This window comes from Bemisia tabaci, chromosome 4, assembly GCF_918797505.1.
Source record: "Bemisia tabaci chromosome 4, PGI_BMITA_v3".
Lineage (NCBI taxonomy): Eukaryota > Metazoa > Arthropoda > Insecta > Hemiptera > Aleyrodidae > Bemisia > Bemisia tabaci.
Window position 1 is genome coordinate 40,796,203 of NC_092796.1, and position 21,888 is coordinate 40,818,090.

The window sequence follows — 21,888 nt, forward strand, 5'->3', positions numbered from 1 at the left end:
TTGAGATGAAAAGGAGAAGCCCTCGGCGCGCGGCGCGGCGATCGGCTTGTAACAAATATTAGCGCCTACAAGACTGCACGAATACTTCACGCATTGCATCAAACACAGTGCGGTCATTGCGGTCAGCGTGAAACGGATAGCGCCTACAAGAATGCATGAAAACTTCACGCATTGCGCCAAACAGAATGCGGTCAGCGTGAAACGCATAGCGCCTACAAGATTGCGTGAATACTTCACGCATTGCGTCCATTGCACATTGCGGTCTGCGCGGCGCGGCGGCGGAAGTTAAAATCATTGATCCACATTTATGTTTGTTCTTCCATAATTTTTTCGTTCATTTCTTACGAATGGAAGGCCTTGCCTACACAGAGATAGGTTTACGGAACTCAACTTTCGCGCAAAGTTCCGTGAACTTTTGCTAGTAGTGTTGACAACGCTTTCCCAAAAAATGTGTCCAACACGAGTAAATGCGTCTTATGCACCCCTCCCCCGCTGACACGTTCATTTGATGGTTTTTATCGAGTTCCAAAACGAATGAGAAGGGGGCGGCAAGTAGATGAATCCGGCCATGCGAACACTGGAAAAAAAGTCTCTTGGATCCAGAGTCAAAATTCCGCTAAAATTTGACTAGGAACTATAATCTTGATCCAATCGGATGTTTGCTTGAATCGAGATCCGGGCATTTTATATTCAGCGGATTTCCTTTTGATTCAAGCAAAAGTCCGATCGAATCAAGAGTACATTCTTTTGTCAGATGTTTTATGAGTCAGGACTCTGGATCCAATAAACTTTTTTTTCAAGCGGATCGAGTCTATGTGAATGCGCCGAATCAGAGTTTGGAAAATCTGTGCGCGGCGGATACATCGTGGTCATTTTCGGATTCACCTCGTTGAAATGGACCACCAGGCAAAGGGCAAATTCAATCTAATGTATGTCATCTCATCAAAATTTCATGTAGAACACGATTTGAACAACGGAAATTGCTGTGGAAAGTAATTCCTAAAAGATATATTAACGTTTTTCGATACATAATTCAAATTTGTTGCTCAAAAAAACGATGATTTTGAAATCTTGGTTTTTTACGTGAAAGAGTAATTCAACTTTTCCCTAACTGTAAATAAAAACGATAGTATCTTCGGAGGGAGTCAATGTCAGGACTTTTCGTTGCACCAATCGTGTTCTACGTGAAATTTTGAAATGATAATATTCGCAAAAAATTCTTAAATTTGTACCTTGTCCAGATGCCCGTTCAGAAGAAGATGTTCATCTTCCAAAAAACCGAAATTACCCCGAAAAGGTCAATTTGCGAGAGGAAAATGTTGAGTGTGAGAAAAATTCCTACTTGATAGGCGAAAACTGTCCTTCTCGAATCCGTCCTAAAAAACTTCAAGTTCAAAATGATATAAATGGTCCAGGCCAGCAAGTTGGCAGTAGGGAGTTTCTAGGAACCTCTACTTGTTAACAATGTACGAAGTGGTGCTCGAATGGTGGTGGTGGTTAATTTAAAACGTTCAGGCGGTGGCTATGAGTTAATTTTGATGTCCTTAATTTTAGTACATTGAAAAAAGCTGTACCACATCGTCTACGCATTCTTTTTTATGATGGAAATTGTAAATTTATTGTTAGCTGAAACCAGGCTTCAGACAAGCGTTGCTGTTGATTAGAGAATGTTGATTCCCCAAAAGTAGACATGAACGGTACACCACAGCCAGCATACTGCAGGAAGGTTTCTACTTCTGCCTTGCTAAGGAAGAACGCCGTGTGAACCTCCGAGAGTTGCCATAATTTCTCCGATAAAATGTTTATTTTTGAGGATAGTTATGAATAATTTTCCTTTACATTTTCAGGAACTTTAGAGCCAAATACGAACAAAATTAGCTAAAAAATTAGGAGAAAAATATTCATGAGTTTGGCAGGAAATCCTTATATTACAAAAGTAAATCTGGACACACCGGAAGGTTCATACGACGTTTTTTCTTAGCACGCCAGATTTTTATTCAACCATTCAAGAGGGAAAATGGAAGAAACGCCAACGAGGCAAAGATGCAATCTTGATATAATCGTGTTAACAAACGTCATAACAGCGGTAACCCCTTTGTGCGTCCGAACCCATACATCACCGCCAAGCGGCGCGGCAATTTTTCACGCGATCTCTTTCTCTTATTTTTCCCACTTTCGCTCCGGGAGGGTTTCAAGAACCAAGCAAAATGCAAACAAAGCGGAGAAAAAAAAGTTCTAAAAATACTACAGCCGAGACCTGCACGATTCTTTATCTCGGTTGTGGATTTATGCGTGAATTTCTGAAGAAGCGCGGACAGGATGGTTTCAGCGGCGCGATGAACCTGGCGACGCGCGACGACGCGACGCGACGTGACGTGATGGTGCGACGCGCGCGTTCTTGACCTTGCGTTGCGAGGCGCGACGGCCGCAGCCGCCGGAATGGAGTGGGCGTCTTGGATAACGACCTGCATGTGTGGATTTTTATGAGGTTCCGCACTGCGTCTCGCGCGTGAGGGGGTTGGGTTCTCTCACCAGCGGGCTGATTATTGAAATTGATAGACGAAGCTATAGACAAAGAGGACATAGTGGGTATGGAGCGATCCTATTCGTTGAAATGTGTGGTTCTTGTAGACTAAGAGGGAAAATGATGGACTGACTGTCGGGTTTCTCGTGGGTTGCCGTTAGTTATTCTATTACCCATACTGCCATTGTCCATTGCAACCACCAGCTTCCACCGTTAGGTTCCCTCCATATCCCTTTTGTCATATATGTCTATAGCTTTGTCTATCAATTTCAATATGCGGCCCGCAGCAGACCGATTATCAAAATTGATTGGCAAAACTATAGACAAAGCCAACTATTGAAGAAGACAAAATGGATATGGAGGGATCCTATCGGTGGAGGCGGGTGGTTGCAATGGACAAAGGAGGTAGGCAGTAGACTAACTAAAGGCAACCCATGAGAGACCCTATATAGTTCTCATAGTAGTTCATATAGTTCTCTCCATCGTGTTCTCCCTTAGTCGATACGAACCACCCTTTCAATCAATAGGATCTCTTTGTACTCCCTATTTTTTTTTTTTTTTTTTTTTTTTTTTTTTTAAACATCCTTTATTAGAAATTATACATAATATTAACAAGTTTAATATGGACTAATAAACATTAACTTTAAAATTATATTGATTTACTTAACAAAGACCCCGGCACCGCCTGGTGGCATTACATCGGGGGGGGGGGGGGGGTTTGGCTGTTAAAGGGGTAGAATTATTAATCTTATTGCTAGAAGTCTTAAAAAATGATATCTTATTTGTACTCCCTATGTCTTCTTTATCTACAGCTTTTTCTATCAATTTCAATAATCAGCCTCAGATGCCTCAAGAGCGGCTATGGGGCCGTTCATAAATGACATCAGGAGGACTGCCTGACCAGCTTGTATAAAGAAAGGTGGAAGGGGGAGAGGTGACCTGACATGGGGAAAGGGAGGGATAAACAAATTTGTCAAAGTTCGAGATGTCATTTACGGACTGCCCCTAGGAGTGTTCTATGAAATATCTAATTAGGGTGTCTACCGTCAGTAAGAACCCGAAAACCGGAGAATATCAGGAAAATCGGTCATTGGTACAGCGCCTTTTGATGTAAATACGTCCACTTGTTATCGAGCTTCAATTGAGCGTCAATTGAACCAGGTTACACCAGAAAGCTCGCAATTAACGAGTAAATACTTAAAATTCAGCCCTAAAAATTGGCAATCCTGGGCCGGAGCGGCCGAACGTGGCACGAAAACAATTAAGTCCTATTGTAACCAGAGGAAGAATATGACGAAAATAGGAAAATATCGGTTTGCATGGATTTGTTAAAAGACCGTTGAAAATTGAGCTTCGAGTTTCTGCGTTGGCCGGTATTTAATAATTAACAACCGTTTCAATTATGGCTATCCTGAATAACTTTTGATGTTCCGGGGCCGGTGGATGGTTTCAAAACAGCGAGCGTAGGACGAAGGGAATCGCCTCGCAGCTCGGATCTGTAATTAATACAGCAAAAGGTCAAACAAATTGCATATGTTTTTTGCTTTAACAACACAAAATAATAATGAACATTCTTCTATTTAACAGGGAAGCATGGACAGTATCACTTTTTTTACTCGAACATATCAGTCTGACTCTGTTCTCTTTTCCTCTTTTGGGCTCATTCTCTCTCTCTTTCCCTTTTGCTCCCTTCCCTTTAGTTGCCTTAACGTATCTTAGTTGCCTCGACGTACTCAAAGCAATACAAACCAAACAGAAAGGAACTTTGTTACGTCTCGAGGGAAAATGAAATAAGAGTAATTTTAACTATGTAGGTGCTTATTTTCGCTGCCAAAACTTCGAAGTAGAGATGAGCGTTGACTTTAATGGCCAACATCCAATCTTACAGAGGAATAAAACTTCAAACCTCTTTTTCTCGATTCGATCTTCTTGTTTTAGGTGACTTGGTTACTTGGACCATTTGTGCAAATGAATTATCCTTCAATCGACTAAGTAGGCAAAATGCGCTCCCACGAACACCAATAGTGGTATCCAAACAAGAAGGATGTATTATAGTAAAACAACTCCCGGTAAAACAACGCGTGGTTCATTTTCGCCTGTATTATGAAACAAGCCGCATTTTTGGCCCCCTGGAATTCGTTAAATTATCATGTTTTGAATTTTTCCCGCAATTTTAATCAAGTCCCTCGCCAATTACAAGTTATTGCGTAACTAAACTCCGCTTTAACGGTTCCGCACTTTTCGCGCGTCGTAAATGAACACAAAATGAAAGTTTATCGCTCTTTAAGCAACAGGATATTCTCAACCCTTCATTTTTAGCTTGACCTTTCACTCGCTCTTAAACAATCTATTTTTGGAATGAAAAGAATATTCTTTCTTATAATGAGCGACGATACTACTTTTTTTTTTAATTGAAAGTTTAATTGGTTTTATATTCGTGTGAATATCCAGTAAACAGTTCTAGTTTTACTCTCAATTTTCTTTCTGACCTGACGCAGTTTTCCTTTTGGTCTTTATAAAACTATCGTGTTATCAATGTTTTTGTTTAGTTTCAAGAATCATATATTTCTTCGGTGCGTACCTATTACGTTCCAAGATACCATTGTTTTCGGTCCAAAAATTTAGCGAACCGAAAATTAGGTCAAATGAACCGAGCCGTTCTAAATATAAATCTCTGAATATGACCGAACTCTTCCTACCACCGTTCTATTCGTATAGATTTTTTCTTCTTCTTTTTTTCTCTCTTACGTTCCATGTAACGGAGAAGAAAGGAAAACAGGAGGGAAGAAAAACAAGTCTCGATTCCATGATTTAATAGTTATAACGGGTGCTTTCGCTGCAGCAGGTCATCGCAGATACGAGCGGTCCAATTCACGTGCGGGGGAGGGAGCGGGGGCGAGGGGGGAGGGGGCGTTCGAGGAGGGGGTGGGGGGGGATTTCTTTTGGTCCGGCTGATAATGCGCGGCCAGCGGCTTAATGCAAATGTCAGGGCTTTTATGCAAAGAGCTCTGACATTTTCGCTTCACCAATTCTCGCGGCCGTTTTTGCATCGAGCTCATTGTCAGCCTGGCGAATACCAATCTGTGAATCAAACCCGTCGAAGGAGCGACTCCAAGTCGGTTTTTCGATAAGGAAACAACGAAGTCACATAATTATAATTGAACGTATTTGAATCAAAAGGAACTATCTTTATTTTGTCCAGAGTCCTTGGGCTTATTAGAATACATGCAGAACACGTCTCTTACCTCAGTGGAAATAGTTCCTTTTGATTTACCTTTATCCAAGGAGTCAGCATTTTCACAAGAGCGATTTTCATCGAGCTGGGTTGAAAACTCGGAGTTCTAGCTTGAATCTCTCAGAAAATCCTCTTATTCGTCCGCATCAATTGCGAGTTCATTTAAACCATATTTTGCAACAAGGGCCTACTTTTTCTCTTTCTGGCTCATTTTAATAACAACATACGTGCCATTAACGTGCCATTCTCTGTGCGATAGGTGCTTTCATGGATGAGTCAGAAATAGTAGTTCCTAATTGCAAAGTCCATGCGGTTTATTTTTTTGGTTGTTTAGTTGCATTATAACCGGGCAATTTTGCACTCCGAACATATAATAGTAGATTATGATTTAGGGTTGCCCTGATAGCGAAGTGAGCCACAACGCTCAAATGTTCGAAATCGAGTTTCTTTCAAAATTCTTCTAATCTCCTTTAGACTAAATCACTGAAACAGTTAAAACAGCAAAATTCGTCTTAGTTGTGTAAAAACAAGATCCATGAGAGAGCCAGAAATGTGCAAAAACGAACGTTTTAGAGAAAATAGCCGTAAACGCTCGGACACGAAAAGGTCCATTTTCTGAAAACTTTATTTTTGCACTTACGTCATTTACCGTGTACATTCAATCCATGCGAACAAACTCCCTAATCCGAGCCTTGAGGGGGATGAAACTAGATCAAGCTCAATTCCTTCGGGTATATTAGACGAGGCATTTTATTAGCGGAGGCTGCCTAAAGAGATTTAACGGTCGTCGACGTAGGAGGAGTGACGTCACGTCATTGCGACGCGTCGCGCGTCGAAACGAGACGCGAGGAGGTTGAACGTCCGCTTCATTAGCTCCTCCGCGTCTGTAACTAGATCATCCGACGGTAAATGAAATTTTGGGGCTATTCGCAGAAACGACCCTTGAATCCTGAATTTACTGCCGAGATGAAAACGAAATCGGAACCGGAGAGAGTCTATTTTAGGGACTCATAAGCGGAGCCTGACACCTCGAACAGGGGTCCGGGAGCCTCCCCCCCCCCCCAAACTTTTTGAATTTTTAAAGTGTCTAATATTCAGTTTGAGTCAATTTCGCCCTGAATAATCACCGAATGTAAACGGCTTTTCTTCTTTTTTCCTCCATTCCTTCCTTCTTTCTTCCCTCTCTTCTTCCTCCTTTTTTCTGGCGGACAGGGGTAGCGCACGCTTCCTCTCCCCTTGCCCCCTGTCCCCCTGTTCCCTTCCCCCTTCCCCTCTGTCCCCCTTCCCCCTTCCCTCTGTCCCCCTTCCCCTCTGTCCCCCTTCCCCTCTGTCCACCTTCCCCCCAGTCCACTCTAACAATCTATGCCTATAAAAAAAAGAAAGGGCTGTTCGAGTTACTCTCGTTCTTTTTTTTTTGAAGTGAAATATTAATCAAAACAAGTATTTTACTGCCAGTGGACAAACAGTTCAACAGCAAGTTCCGCTTGTCGGAGGAAGAAAATAGCAGAGCGTTCAGTGAGCGGTGTGTAGTCGTTTAAAAGGTCGAGAAACTGGGGCTCCTTTGCGCTCGCGGTGAAAGACACCGATTTATTTTTAGACGCAAACAACGTCCGATATCGCATCTTCGTCTCGGGTTTGATCCGCTGACTTTTAAAAAGGTTAATTTTAGACAGGATAATGAATCGCCTCTAATCCGCCGGGCTTCTTTTGTCGGTCGACGCCGTAAAATTAGAGGCTCGTAACATGATGTAAAAATCCAGCGTACGCAAAACGAGCTGCGCCCGATGCCAAAGCCAGGGTATCAAAGGGAAACGCAGGGAAGTAACTATTTAATGACATCAAAGGATTTACGCAAGGAATTTAATTCATTTTTCAAATGCTTTTTCTTTACGACACGAGTGCTTAAAATAACTCCGTGTATTTGCTGGAAAACAAAAATTCTTTAATTGATTAAAATTAGTCAGTGCCGGCGCGTGGGCTCAAATTTTCCCGGAGGAGGGGAACAAAATGCAGAAAAACGAGGAGGAGGTTTCCCTCGGCCAAGATAGTTTCTACTTGGAAAGAAATATCTGTTTTTATATTATATTTATTTTTTTTTGCGTTCAAACCTTGTTGTTTATAAAAACTTCGATGTAAGGATTTCACATTACCTACAGATATCCTGGTATCATGGTATCATGGTATCAAACTATTTTCAATTATGTCCTCTTAACCATCTGTCATGTCCTCAACTGTCAGGGAATTTCACCAAAATGTGTCACAGAAATCAGGGAATTTCATTTCCCAAATTCTGTGGCAACTTGCTCCGAGATATTAGTCCCTCTTTTAAGGAAAACCAATCGGTCGCACCGCAAATCCTCCAGTCCCGCAGAAACTGTACCGAAAAAAGGCAACACCGCGCCGACTCCACCGCAGTGGGAACAAGATGGACAGCGCATGCAATTGGCGGGACTCGGACGCGTGTTCATTGCGTCGAGGTGCATTGAAGGCACTCCACGCCGATTTGGTAATTAATTCGTCGAATCAATTTACATCACAAAGCGCGTGACAATGTAGCGCCCCGCGGATACATGCGACAATTACCCGACGCGTCCCCTTCCCCGATTGTCGGATCGTGCTTTGTGCCGGGAAAATCCGCTGACTTTCCCGCGGAGAAACTGACATCCACGAGAGCCTTAATTAAACATCAACAAGTTGGGCTCCGCATCGATCGACAACCCCCCCCCCCTCCCCCCAATACAGTGTGGGGGGAGAGTCCCACCCCCCGATATCTCACGACGTCATGACAATATGCGTTCAACGGATCGTCAAGATTGTAAATCTTACGCTGCGACATCCCTGTCGCACGGAAACAAAAAATGTGTCTTTCAAAGGATGGGTTCGTAAGGCGTGGAAAACCGACTAGTCAGAGGCGAGGCGTGAATGATCGATTATCGATATTCTCCCATTTGTAGCTATGGTAAAGAATCGATTATTAAGGTGTTCGTTGCAAACACCGTGTTTCTCGATCCTTTTCCATAGGTTTAAATGTCGGATTAATCGATATATGGCGAAGCACGCCACGCCACTGGCTACAGCGTTTTAACCGGAAAGAGGGAAGTAGAATGGATACAACTTATCCGGATTCATAAACACGCTATTAATTTGAATTTTTTTTTTTTTTTTTTTTTTTTTTTTTTTTTTTTTCAATTAATTTGAGTTGATCGACGAGGTTTTTCGAATGAGAGCTATACGTAATAGTTAAAGCGCTTTTTTTGAAAGTGCCGAGAAAGAAAAAATTGCAAGCAACGAGGAAACCAAATTTAACAAAACATTTTCACAGAATAGAAACTGCCTTCGCCGCGTGTAAGTCAGTTCTCAAAAAGAGCCTGGTAGCCGAGAGTATGACAGTCTCCAATCCTTTTGATGCACTTTCTTGTCATAGTGAAATTTTTTCATCGTTACGTATGAGAACTCACACGTATGTCGTCACAGCGCAAGTTTTACTCGGCACTTAAAGAAAGATTGGCGACGCCTTGAAAGTACAATATAGCCGTTTTTAGTCCAATAAAAGTGGTAAATTTCTCAACATTTTAGAACAAATGCATACTATAATGCAGATTACGTTTATCTTGAAAACTTAACTTGAAAACATTAACTTTTCGTAATGCGTCGGTCAGCAGCCACATGTCAGATATACTTCTATTTTGCCTCTCACCAACTTATCTCTATGTCACAGAATTAATCGTTAATATCACTTTCTTTTTTGTCTGTTTTAGGTAAGTTTTGCGCATCGATGCTCTCATTTTACGGATCAATGGATTGGATAGCGAGGAACAATCCGTCTCTCATTTTCGCAACCCATCGAACAAAGTAAAATAAAAACTTTTTTTTTATTTTGGAAGCAAAACATTAGACAGCTTTTAATATTGTTAGATTTATTACAAAAACAGGAAAAAAAACAAAACAAAAATTGTTGATCGTCTTTCGGTTTACTGAGGAAAAAATACGTTACGTCACGGAAAAGTTAAATTTTTAGTTGTGCGTACGAAAGTGTCCTCGTCGCGACGAAATTTTTGGGTCGCCGTCAATTCCAGAAAATTTTATCGCGGAAATTGTCGTGACTAGAGAACTTTCGTTGGCATAAAACTAAAATTTTCCCCTGCTCAGTAAATCGTTTGTTTGTCGCAACTAGTACAATTCATTAGCTACACAAAATCGAGTCGAAGTTAAAGAAAAGGTTCTCTTTATTGATGGATTGGATCAAAATTTTTCTCAATAGGGGGCAGCAAAAACCTTTAAAAAATCTTAATAGACTGATTCTATGGTTACATTATAGTTTTATGTCGCAGTTCGATGGCTCTTTGGTAATTAGACAACGTAACCTTGTTGTATTCGCGCTATGGTGGTAAACTGCATCGAAGTGTTTATTGCAATTGAAATTTCTCGTGTTTGATAAGACATCAACTGCCTCATGACTTGATGAAAATTTTTTAATGAATTACCACCATTAACTCACGCAGAATTTGGACATAAGGCTATGTTTTATCGTTTTGATTTGAATCATCGCACATCAAATATGCCCAATCGCAAGAATGACGTAGCCTCTAAATCAGTCTATCGAGGCACAAGTTTCTGTAGACTCACTATCGATACGTGTTGCACTGACGAGCTTGTCAAAGAATGAATGAAAAGTAAGAGCGATGAAGTAAGGTATTGGCGGAGTTACACCAGCCTCAAGCGAGTAACGGGCCCGTTTACACGGCCCACAGCCGAGCACTGCCCTCTGGGATAGAACAACCTAACTATAATAGAACCCGCATGCAGATACGTTGTTCTCGCCAGTTCGACTAAGCAGAGTCACCACTATGGGTCGCCCGCGCTTGATCCAGTAAATACGGGTCAAGCTGCCCGCGGGCGCCTTGCCGCACAGTGGTTCAAATCAATGAGAGGAATCGCTCATTATGTGGAAAATTTAAATCGCTAATATATTCATTAATACATAATGGAGAGGCTCAAAAGTGGGTTCATTGTTTTTCCCGTCTAATTCCAGGTCAGGTACAACCCTTTATTAATTAAAATTTGACGAAATGAATACGAAAATCTGCAGTTTCGGTAAAACATTGAATGTCCGACCTCTACGTCTGGCTTGTTCTACTATGCGCCAGTGGAGGCACGTCAATGCTCATTCCGAATGTGTCATCGTTGTCGTTGCTGCTTTCGTTTTCGCCAAATGCAAACGCGTCTGCGTCTTCCGTCTTGGCTCGTCATTCACGACCCCATTCCGGATGCATAATTTTCCACCGCCACCGTCCTGATTAAGTCACCGTGGACGTGTATATGCACCTCTGTTCCGAGAGTTTGGTTCGAGTTCCTGTAAGCGTGGGATTCGATAATTGAAAAATTATACCCGCGTAGAAATTCTCGCAAAAAATTGCATTCGGAATAGACTTGACTCTGAGATTGGCACCAAATTTCACTCAAGTCAGTATCAAAAATGACTGGAACCATTGTCAGGGATAGTGATATCAGTCTTGACCGGTGTTAGCTCAGTGCTCTTGAACACTGATCGTAGAGTAAGGACTGATTATTGATATTGATAGACAAGACGATAGAGGAAGAAGACAAAGTGATAAGGGAGAGAGCCTATTAGTGGACGGGGGGTTGCAATGGACTAACAATAAGCAAGTAAGTACAGTAGACTAACTAACGGCAACCCACGAGAGAACCTTTAGCTAGTCCTTCATTTTCCCCTGAACCACCCGTCTTAACCAATAGGATCGTTCTACTTTCCCTTTGCCTTCTGTGTCTATAGCTTTCAAATCAATAGCTTTCAATTTCAATATTGATCCTGCTGGGCAGCTTTCAGATCAGTGTTCTTATGAGAATTGAGCTGATAATGATCAAGAGTGACATCAGTGCCGTTTTTACTGGTGTCGATCTTTCCTTATAGCACGTGAAGTTTCCATAGGCAACAGCCCATCAGGTGTTTGTCACTTATACCAGGCAAGCTGAATGGTTCTGTTGATTTTGTCTTTGATTATCCCCTTGATAGGGCTCTTTTTAAAAATACCCGTTTGTTCTAGTTCATCGAATTTTGTTCCTTGCCATCAACGCTCTAAATTTTGTCAGGAACAAACTTTCATTTACTGACGATAGCAAATATGTTTACCTGCGTTGGATCGCCAATAAATGGTATGCACTGATGAAAATTTACAGCTCGTAGGATGGCGTGAGTTCAGAATATTATTCACGCGATTTTTAGTTGAGTCTGAGAATTGTAATGATCGAACCAGCGATGCATACATTAGCAATCCTCCCTCATCTGGCTCAGTTGCTCTGAGGATTTGACTGAATACGGAGCTGGACTTGACTGTCCTTAATCGCGTATTACCAACATTACGGCCTCAACTTTGGAAGCTTTTAATGAGCTGGGAAGTTGTTTTTAGCTAACAATAAGTCAGCGACATTAGTCACTTACACAGTCGTGTTTGCAATTTCAATCAATGAACTCAAGAATGGCAAACAGGACTATGAACTAATAAATTAAGTTGAAAGAAACTACGAAGTACACAAATCCTATGTGCATAGTAACTATTTATTTCAAGTATTTTTCGGACGAAAATGGTGAAACTCTAGTGGCAACCGCGCGAAAGCTCGACCTTGAAATATTATTCGCTGTGCCAATTATTTATCCGGGAAATATACGGTCATCGTTCTCAGCCATCTGCGCATTCAACTTAAAACAAGAAAGAGGAAAGCACAAAGTAAGATTATGATCATGGCCTAACTTTGATAAAATGAAGCTACTAGTCACATCCATATTTTTTAATTTTTAAAGGAGCCATCTACTTTACCTTTGTCTCTGTCCCGACTTTCGACCCTTATTCCATTTGAACTGGATTATTTTCATTAGACACTATTCGAAAGGAAATAATTCCGACTTCATTTTGATTTATTGGAAATCGATACTTAACCGTCCAAAGTGGCGAAATTTTCAGTAGAACGATTTTTGCAGAATTTGGACAAAAAATTAAATCTTGAGATTTCGACGGAAAACTCTTGTGTCCTTACTCCTCAAGAAAATTTGCGAGTGGTTTATTTCATCATCGTGTCAATAAAGGTTATTATTTCACATCGTAATCTTGCAATATCGTGCACCGAACATGCCAGTTTAGAATTTTAAACAGCTAGTTTCTCGTAACTTACGTTTTTGAATTGTAAATTTCAAAGCACCATAACTCCTGTTTGGCTCGTCATTTTTGGGCGTGTTTTGCCCTAAAATGCTTGTCCAGAACACTTCTCTTTGCTCTTGCATAAATAATTCGATTTTGAGTCTCTGAACTGGACGTATTTATGCTAAAAGGAACCTATGTCACACGCAATCCTTATGCACATAGTTCCTTTTAGCATAAATACGTCCAACTGTAACATGCCTTTTCCGCGTGCGGTCACATGTTGACGACGATGCTATACGAAATCACGGATCTCGATTGCGGTGTTTCAAAATTTTCGCTCCTTATTTATATTTTTAGGGAACAATTACCGAACTTTTTTGTACCAAATTTTTAGAGTTTAATCTCGAAAGTGGAAAAGAAAATCACATAAAATGTTCAAAAACAATAATAAGTTTTCTGTCAAAGCCCTCGCTAAATGATTTCACGCACTTTTATAGTGCGAGGGAAAACCAGCTGTTCTTCAAAGTAAATACAAGAATCAATGTAGAGGATTCTCTGTTGCATTCTAATAATGCGTTTAAATATAATACTTGGCGTGGAATCCATGGAAAACGTTAAATGTGCGTAACAGGAAATTTGCAACGTCGCAAACTGAGGTACGTGGTTTGATAATTTTACGAACGATATTTATATTTCACTGAAACATTTCGCATGATACATATAAACATATGCCGGGCACATCCTACGCGATGTGATGAAATTCGATGGATGAAAGAAAAACAGAAAAAATTCCAAGAATTAAGAATTTCAGCTGAAACCGATTCAAAGACAAAGGAGTTCGGGAAAACGTCTTAAAATTTTGCTCTATAAGTAGGTATCGAAGATCATGAACCCTTATTGGCTGATTGGTCCCGTGCCAAGTTTCTGTCGAGCGTTAAAGCTCTGGTTCACACCGAATTCGTTGCCAACCATACAGAACAAAAGAACGTTGTCAAAAATAATTTCGATAATTAGTAAGATTCAACCGTTACGACACGGTTCTGTTACAAGTGTAATTGACCCTTGCTACATTAATTCCCGTGTAGGATTCTTTTAACAGCCGACGAATGATTTCTTAAAAAACCGTTTAATTTTCCGTAAATGCTAATTTTTTTGTTGGGACTTCATGTGCTCTTGCTCTGACGATACAATTTAAGAGAGAAAATTGACTGAATATTTTGTTTTTATTCTGAGCCCGATCTGGCAACGGACCGCGGGCGATGACTCAATCGGAGCGACAACGAACAACGGTTGTTGGTGGTCGGACGAAGCCCGTTGGTTGGCCGGTGAGCTGCGTTGCCACTTCGCGCCAAAAATATTTTATATTACACAGGGGCAACTGAGGATATTCAGATGATCGGGCAACTGTGCCGTCGAACAAGTTCCTTAGTAACAGCGTCGCTGGTGTCTCGCGAGAAGGACGCGAGGGGGAACCAGGGGGGTCTGGGGGGGAGCAGGGAGCAGGGTCGAGTTGACCGCCAAAGACAAAGGCCTATCTTCTCACGACGCGGAGTCGTGTGGCGTTAACCTTCCGGAGTGGCTGTACCCGACAAAGCAGATCGAGCATATGTTAAACAAAGGGGACGCCCTCCGGTTGCTGGGCGGCCCCACGCCCTGAAGAACGGGTCTTCGCGGGGCTGAAAACCGAGCAAGTTTCAGGGAAAATCCTCATTCGAAAGGGCTGAAATGCAATGCTCCCATTCCATGCCCGTCAAAAGTTCTGGGATTCTTTTTAGATTCTATATAAAGTTCCGAGAAATGCAAAAGATCCGGAAAATTTCGGGAATTTCAAAAGTCCATGCCCGTAAAAGTTCCGGGATTCTTTTTAGATTCTATATAAAGTTCCGAGAAATGCAAAAGATTCGGAAAATTTCGGGAATTTCAAAAGTCCATGCCCGTAAAAGTTCCGGGATTCTTTTAAGATTCTATATAAAGTTCCGAGAAATGCAAAAGATCCGGAAAATTTCGGGAATTTCAAAAGTTTCGGGAAAAATTTAGGAAAATCTCAAAAGTTCCGAAATTTGTAACTACTTCCAGGAAATGGGAGCACTGCTAAAACGAGGAAAGGGTCAAGGAATTATGCGGCTAATGCAGGGACTTTGTATGTCTTTAAGATGGGGGACCCCGGACCCCGGAGACCCCTAGAGGTGAGAGGGATTTTAGAAACCGGTGACTCCGGTCAGGAATTCTGCCCTGGAAAAAAAGTCTCTTGCATTTAGAGTCCATACTCTTAAAAAATTTGATAAGAAAAAATACTCTTGATTCAATCAGATTTTTGTTTAAATCAAAAGGAAATCCACTTTAATTAAGAGGTTTGGCTCTCAATTCAAGCAAGAATAAAGAGAATTTTTCTTGTCAAATTTTTAAGAGTTTTAACTCTAGATCCAATAGACTTTTTTTCCAGTGCGGGTTCCTTCTTGAGAGTCAAAGGTCCTCTTTTTATTTTTTGGCACATCTTTAATCGAAGAAAGGAGACGTTTCTTCCTTATGGTCGATTTACCCTTAGCACACGAGGGAACGTCTCTCTCGAACAAATATTACCGAAAATTGAACTTTTGATAAGAAAAAAACAAGAACATCGGGGTTAATGCTAAAAACTGCAAACAGGTTCTTTTTCTTGTTCGTAGGGCTCAGATGAAAAAAGTATGAGTATTTTATTTCAGTCTCGAGGTTACCTGGGACGATAGTATAAATACGCGCGTTTTGATGATCAAAGCTCATAGTTTAGCAGAATATACTTCGTGGAAAAACACTTTGATCAACGAATTCCAGACTAGGAGGCTACGTTTTCAAACGAACTTCTCGGAACGAAACGCTACCTTTCCCCCTATGCGATTTTTTTGGCTCTTGTTAAAGTCAAGTTAAAAGAAATGTGTCACAGTGAGAACTAGCAAATTGGTGATTTTTCAACCAAATCAAATATTCCTTTATTTTAATGAAACACAGAGATCCCGTGCGTCTATCGTTACTGAAATTGCAGTCCTGAGGGGAAAATGTTTCTCATAAGAACAAACATGAAATTCCGTCGACCATTTTCCGTGAGAGAGGCTTAACTTTCTTTGAAAAAGTTTGTGTCCTCACTTGGACATTATTCACTTGTCACGCACAATTCATGTGGAGCGTGGTATTTGATACCACCATTTTAACGTGTAAGAGCGCAATTTTGCTCGCACTCTCTCAATTGCAGAAGAATCGCTTTGCCTCAATTCGTCGCCTACCTGACATAAGGGCGTAACTACACTCTGCAATGAACCCTGTCTTCCATACATTTCAATGCTTTTCCGCGCTCATCTCAATGTGTAAGTTACGCTCTCATGTCAGCCAAGTGACGAATTGACCCTGAAGCAACTTTATTAACCTTTTTACGGTGTTTTTTTCAATGTTTTTCTTTTTCTCTTCCTCGAAATTCCTCGAACAACACGTAAAAAACCAAATGTGTCACTGCGCCTAAAATATTTTTTAATTTTATGGTACTTTTTGAGTGTTTTTAACTCCCCTATTGACAGGAAGGTTATAAAAAAGATATTAGAATTATATGGTGGACTTATAAGTTACAGGCAACAGTGGTTCTTAAAAATCGTTTCAGAAATCCTTAGAATCAGGAGCATTAACTGTGTATAATTATGATGGGCCTGGGTTTCAATTTATTTCAAGATGCTACTTTATTGAGCTCTTCCCTAGTTGATGAATGGGTTTAAACCTTTCCAAAACTTCAATTTATAATAAATCTTTTAATCTTTGTTTCAACTTGTTTTCATTGCATTTCGAAGAATGAAAAACATCCAGGAATAACGAAATATCCGTCACAACATAACGCACAAGGTGATGACAGTGATGGTCCCAAAGCTCAATTAATTAGAGCACGAAGCAAACCGATTCGCCTTCACTTGAGGAGGTAGGCAAAAGCGGTCTCTTTAACGTTCGAATAGTTGTATCATTTTGTTTTGTTTCCTTCCGTCAAGCAAGTACGGATGTATTCCGATTTTGGAAGTCAACAATTGCGCATCTCGATTTCTTTATACCTTCGAAATTGACGAGCAGTCATAAATCCTTAAATTGTTTTTAAAAATTTTACGCACATAATTTTATTATCATTTCTAGTGACAATAATCCATACCGAGTACAAACATTTCAAAGTCATGAGTTGAAAAACGCTGATTCTACGAGTTCGAATACATCACGGTGCGTACGCGCAATGCGTGAAGTATCTCTGCAGTCTTGTAGGCGCTAATACGCGTGTCCCACTGTACGCACTGTGTTTGTTTCTGGCTTTAATATTCAAACATTTCAAACTCATGGAATCAGCGAATTAAAAAGTCTTTATCTTCATTTTCTACTATTCCCATAATGTCTATATCATTATTCCTGACATTCTCTGTTCTTTCTCCCTTTCCTTGACTTTCCATATTTTTATGCGCGGAAAAGAATGATATTGCTGATTTAACAATTCTGTCGTTAAAAAAGTGTCCGACGTGTTTCAATGTTAATTTTACAACAAAAAAATAGCTAATTCAACAACCCCCGTGGTTAAGTTAGCTTTCCATTATTGTAAAATGTACATTTGAAACATGTCGGACTTATATTTTGACAATTTAATTGATGAATCAGCAATCCATTTTTCCGTGCTGAAAAATATGGGAAGTCAGCGAAAGGGAAAGAGAACAAACAGAAAATGATAGGGAAATGATGATACAGAAATTGTGGGAATAGACGGATATGAAGAGGAAAAATGTTTAATTTGCTGATTCCCTGAATAATGTTTGAATATCTAAGCCAGAGTCAAACACAGTGCAGGCAGTGTGAAACGCGTATCAGCGCCTGCAAGACTGCAGAGATACTTCACGCATTGCGCGTATGCACCGTGCCAATAGCCGGTCGCCGAATGAGTCCAATGTAATACTACTATTACAATAATTAGTTTTGTTAAATCGGCAATATCATTCTTTTCCGTGCATACAAACATGGAAAGTCAAGGAAAGGAAAAAAGAACAGAGAATGTCAGGAATAATGATACAGAAATTATGGGAATAGTAGAAAATAAAGATAAAGACTTTTTAATTCGCTGATTCCATGAGTTTGAAATGTTTGAATATGAAAGCCAGAAACAACACAGTGCAGACAGTGCGAAACGCGTATTAGCGCCTACAAGACAGCAGAGAGACTTCACGCATTGCGCGTACGCACCGTGCCAATAGTCGGTAGACGAATGAGTCTAATGTGGATTGCATTTTGCAAAAAGGAACCACTAGCATTGCAATGTTGCTAAGATTGGAAGAACTTCTTTTGTCTCGGAGAAAAAACCCGATTATCCATTCATAGTTTCTATTTTACTCGCTAAAACTGTAAATTTAAGATAAAAATTACCATCTAAATTTCATAGTTTTTCACGATTTCCGCAATTTTATTGCAAAGGATGAAGTTGCACAATCTTAGCAGCATTGCAATGCTAGTGGTTCCTTTTTGCAAAATGAAATCCATGTAATACTACTATTACAATAATTGGTTTTTTCTTTATTTATTTTTTTTAATCGTGAATAATGCCTTCAACCAATTTTTTCAACGAAGGTTGAGGGCTTTTCCAGTGTCTAAGCGTTAAAAGCTTTGCTGGTCGTCGTCAACCCGGTCCCGGTGCGAGGGAATCGGAGTCGGAGCCAGCTGAGCCCCGCGTCCAGTCATCGCCAAGTCGAGTCAGTGTCAGTCGCCCCGGCCTCAGTTCAGTTCACTTTCATCCTCGAGACGAGATAGTTGTAGTGATACGCCGCCGCCGCGCGCCGAAACGATCGAGAGTTTTCCCAGAGATTTTCTCGCAGTCGCGCGCGCCCCCCGAATTACCCTTGTTGTTGAGTGTGACGTGTGGTTTCGAACTTTTAGTGGAATCCAGTAAGTTCTGCCTCCGCCGATTGTGTTTTTTGTCGACGGTCTTGTTGTGGAGAGTCGAAGAGGGAGCCTTTGTTGTGTTCGATTTAATAATGTCTCCGTGCGTGGAAAGGCAACCATTTTTGACCAAAAAATACCGCTATCAATTTTTTATTTAAAAAATATTTTCGTTCAAAGATTTAAAATTACCTGCGTCTCTCTCAAAATATATGAAAAACAAAAAAGGAGTGCCTTTGAGCTTTTGTTGTGTTTGCCTTAATGGCTCTGAACGTGACGAAGCAATAATTTTTGACCCAATAATTCTGCTATCAAATTTGTTAAGAAAAAAATTTAGAATTATCTGCGTCTCTCAAAATATAAGAAAAACAAAGGAGGAGTGCCTTTGAGCTGTGTGTTTGATTTAATGTCTCCGAACGTGACGAAGCAATAATTCTTGACCCCAAAATTCTGCTATCAAATTTTTTACACAAAAATTCAAAATTATTTTCGTTTTTCACGAAATTAATGAAAAACAAGAAAAGAGAGGCTATGTTGGGTTTAATTTGATGCCTTGCATTCCAAAGCTTAGTCATTATATGTTGATCGTTTTTTAACATCGTAATTTGTCACTAACGCAATTTTATGTGAATCATGGGTGGTAGATTCATTTTTATGGTTAAAAAGTTTTATGGACCCTCGAAAAGGGGAGGAGAGAAACGTGGAAAATGGAGTTCAGTTGACAGAAAGAATAACCTGCACATAGATAATGTTTCATCAAATCTCCCTTCCGAGGATGCAGATGCAATGCGATGTTCACATTATGTTCCGCATGCGTTTGATGAGAATCTTTAAGACGGAAAAGGAAATAGGATCGCACTTAGGGATCGTATAATGCCATTTTTTAGTCACCTGCATGAACTCCTCGCGCGTCAGCGAATAGAAACGAAGAATAAAAGCAATAAACAATAATAAATAACAGTATGCTTCATTCTGCACAGATAGCGTGTTATCACTTGTCCTTCTTTTCTTCGCGGAAATGCGCATCATGCAATGCTTAATCTTATTTCAGTTTTATTAAACGTGCAGACTCAAACTGAATAACGAGGTTTAATAATCGAGGCAGTTTTTATGATTGAATTTCACTATTTTAATCCCTTTGCCCAGTCATAAATAAGTTAGATACGTAGATTTCACAGGAGAACTTTAAATGTGAACTGAAAGTTTTTTCGAGTCAACGACTTTTTCGATCGTTTTTCATAAACCTCTCTAAACTTTGAGGGGAGTTCAACCTAACGAAACAGGATTTAGGATCAAATGATTTTAAAGAACATTAGTTTAAAATGCATCCAATTGCCATACGTAAAAATAATCCACTCGAAATTAGGTATTTTAACAATTTTGCTGCAGTATGAATAAACTTTAATTTTGGCTTTTAAAAAATTAATTCCTTACTTAAAATAATACCGTCGAACCAAGTCGGAAAATGCCCTACCCGCTTTAAAACCATGTTCAACATTAAATAAAAGTTAGTGCTGCTGACCCTTGTAACCCTATCTGATGCTTCCATCTTCAAACTGGTGTTGTATACCAGCTTGTATGCATTGCGTATTAACCACCACCTTTAATCACTCATTTTCCGCAATTTTGCAGGTGTGCAGCACCAACTGCCTCACCCGGACTAAAATCAACCATGCTATTGCCGTCGGTGCACAACACATTTTTTCCTTTCCCTTTCTTCCAGTTAAAATCGACTTTTGCCTCTCCTCCCTCCCCCCCCCCCCCCCCACCTCCCTCAAGAAAACCTTTAATTTTAAAAACAGCAAAAACTGAAAAACTTTTCCGAAAATGACGGATTGTGTCGTAGCCAGTGGCAGAGAATTCCTGTAGTAGGGCTTATCGTTCGATATCGATGCACCATCTAAAGTGTTGCCTGCTTGGTGCTGGATCAAAAGCCGATCTCCCGTAATTCAATTTCCTCCCTGTCAGAAACCGAGTCCAAGCACCTCGGCCGTGGAAAAGGAGGCGATTTGCCACGGGTTCCCGGTCGCCAGCCGCAGCCGCCGGCTCGGGGGTCAAAGAACCAAACCCGAGTCTGGACCCGCGGCGGCCCCCCCCCCCCCCCCATCGCCCCCCGCGGATGAGTCACAATCCGATCGCCGCTATCATCAGCCAGCCGGACGCCGACGATCAACCACCCCTCACCCCCCTTCCGTCCCCCCGCTCCCGTTTTAATCGGCCGGGAGAAGACGTTGTGACTGCGAGCCAAACTGTACCTCGTAATTGACTCGCCTCCAATCGGAACGGGTGCCCGTGCCGCCGATTTTCCGTTCTTCGGGGAAATTCCGCATCGATCACTCGGAGAGTCGCGTCAGTCCGTTCCTTTGTCGAGTTCTTTGCGACAGGGAAAAAAATGAAAACTGGATAATGTAGAGAATTCAATTCGGTCAGGAAAAACCATGTAAATGAGGCAGGGTTGTCGCAGTCAGGGAAAACCGGGAAATGTCAGGGAATTTTGAACTGTCAACGAGAATATGAAAATGTCAGAAAAAAATTGTTATGTCACCTTTATTTGCTTGCTAGAATAGGTTTAAACGTTTTCTAATTAAGTCTTTTTAACCATTTGGCATACCTTCAATTGTCAGAGAATTTCACCAAAATGTGTAAGGGAAAACAGGGAAATGTCAGAGAGTTTCATTTTCTTGATTCGATGGCAGCCCTGATGAAAATGCAAAAAATTTCGGAGAAGCATAGATGAAAGCAGGGAATTTCGGCACTGTTCAGGGAAGGCGGTTGAAAATGTTATGTTTTCCGTCTCGGGCGGTCTGTAAAACCTATGAAGTCAGAAAATTTTGCGAGTAGGCTTTAGTAAAGTCTGCGTGATCAAAGGAAAAAATTCGATTTGGAGATTTCATGCCAAGGTCAGACAAAGTCGGAGAATTTGAAAATGAAGAAAGCCTGGAAACCCTGATTTTTGACCGCCTGAATTCTGCCTCCTATACGTAGAACCCACGAAAAGCTAAGGTCGTACTTGCGGGGAACACGTAGAATTGGAAACTTTAAAAATAAAGTATTGACTT

At 40.8% G+C, this 21,888-nt stretch overlaps 1 protein-coding gene across 4 annotated transcripts in view; it reads left to right on the forward strand.

The window, feature by feature from the left end:
• Nucleotides 1–21,888, forward strand: part of LOC109035194 (dual specificity tyrosine-phosphorylation-regulated kinase 4) — a 229,384-nt gene that overhangs the window by 147,093 nt on the left and 60,403 nt on the right. Inside the window, exon 1 of one of the 4 annotated variants that reach the window (XM_019048747.2) lies at nucleotides 18,642–18,835. The exons of the other annotated variants lie outside the window; for them this stretch is intronic. The gene's annotated coding sequence lies outside the window, so the exon portion shown is untranslated. Of the gene's footprint in view, nucleotides 1–18,641; nucleotides 18,836–21,888 lie in introns of those variants that run through there. 4 annotated transcript variants of the gene reach the window in all.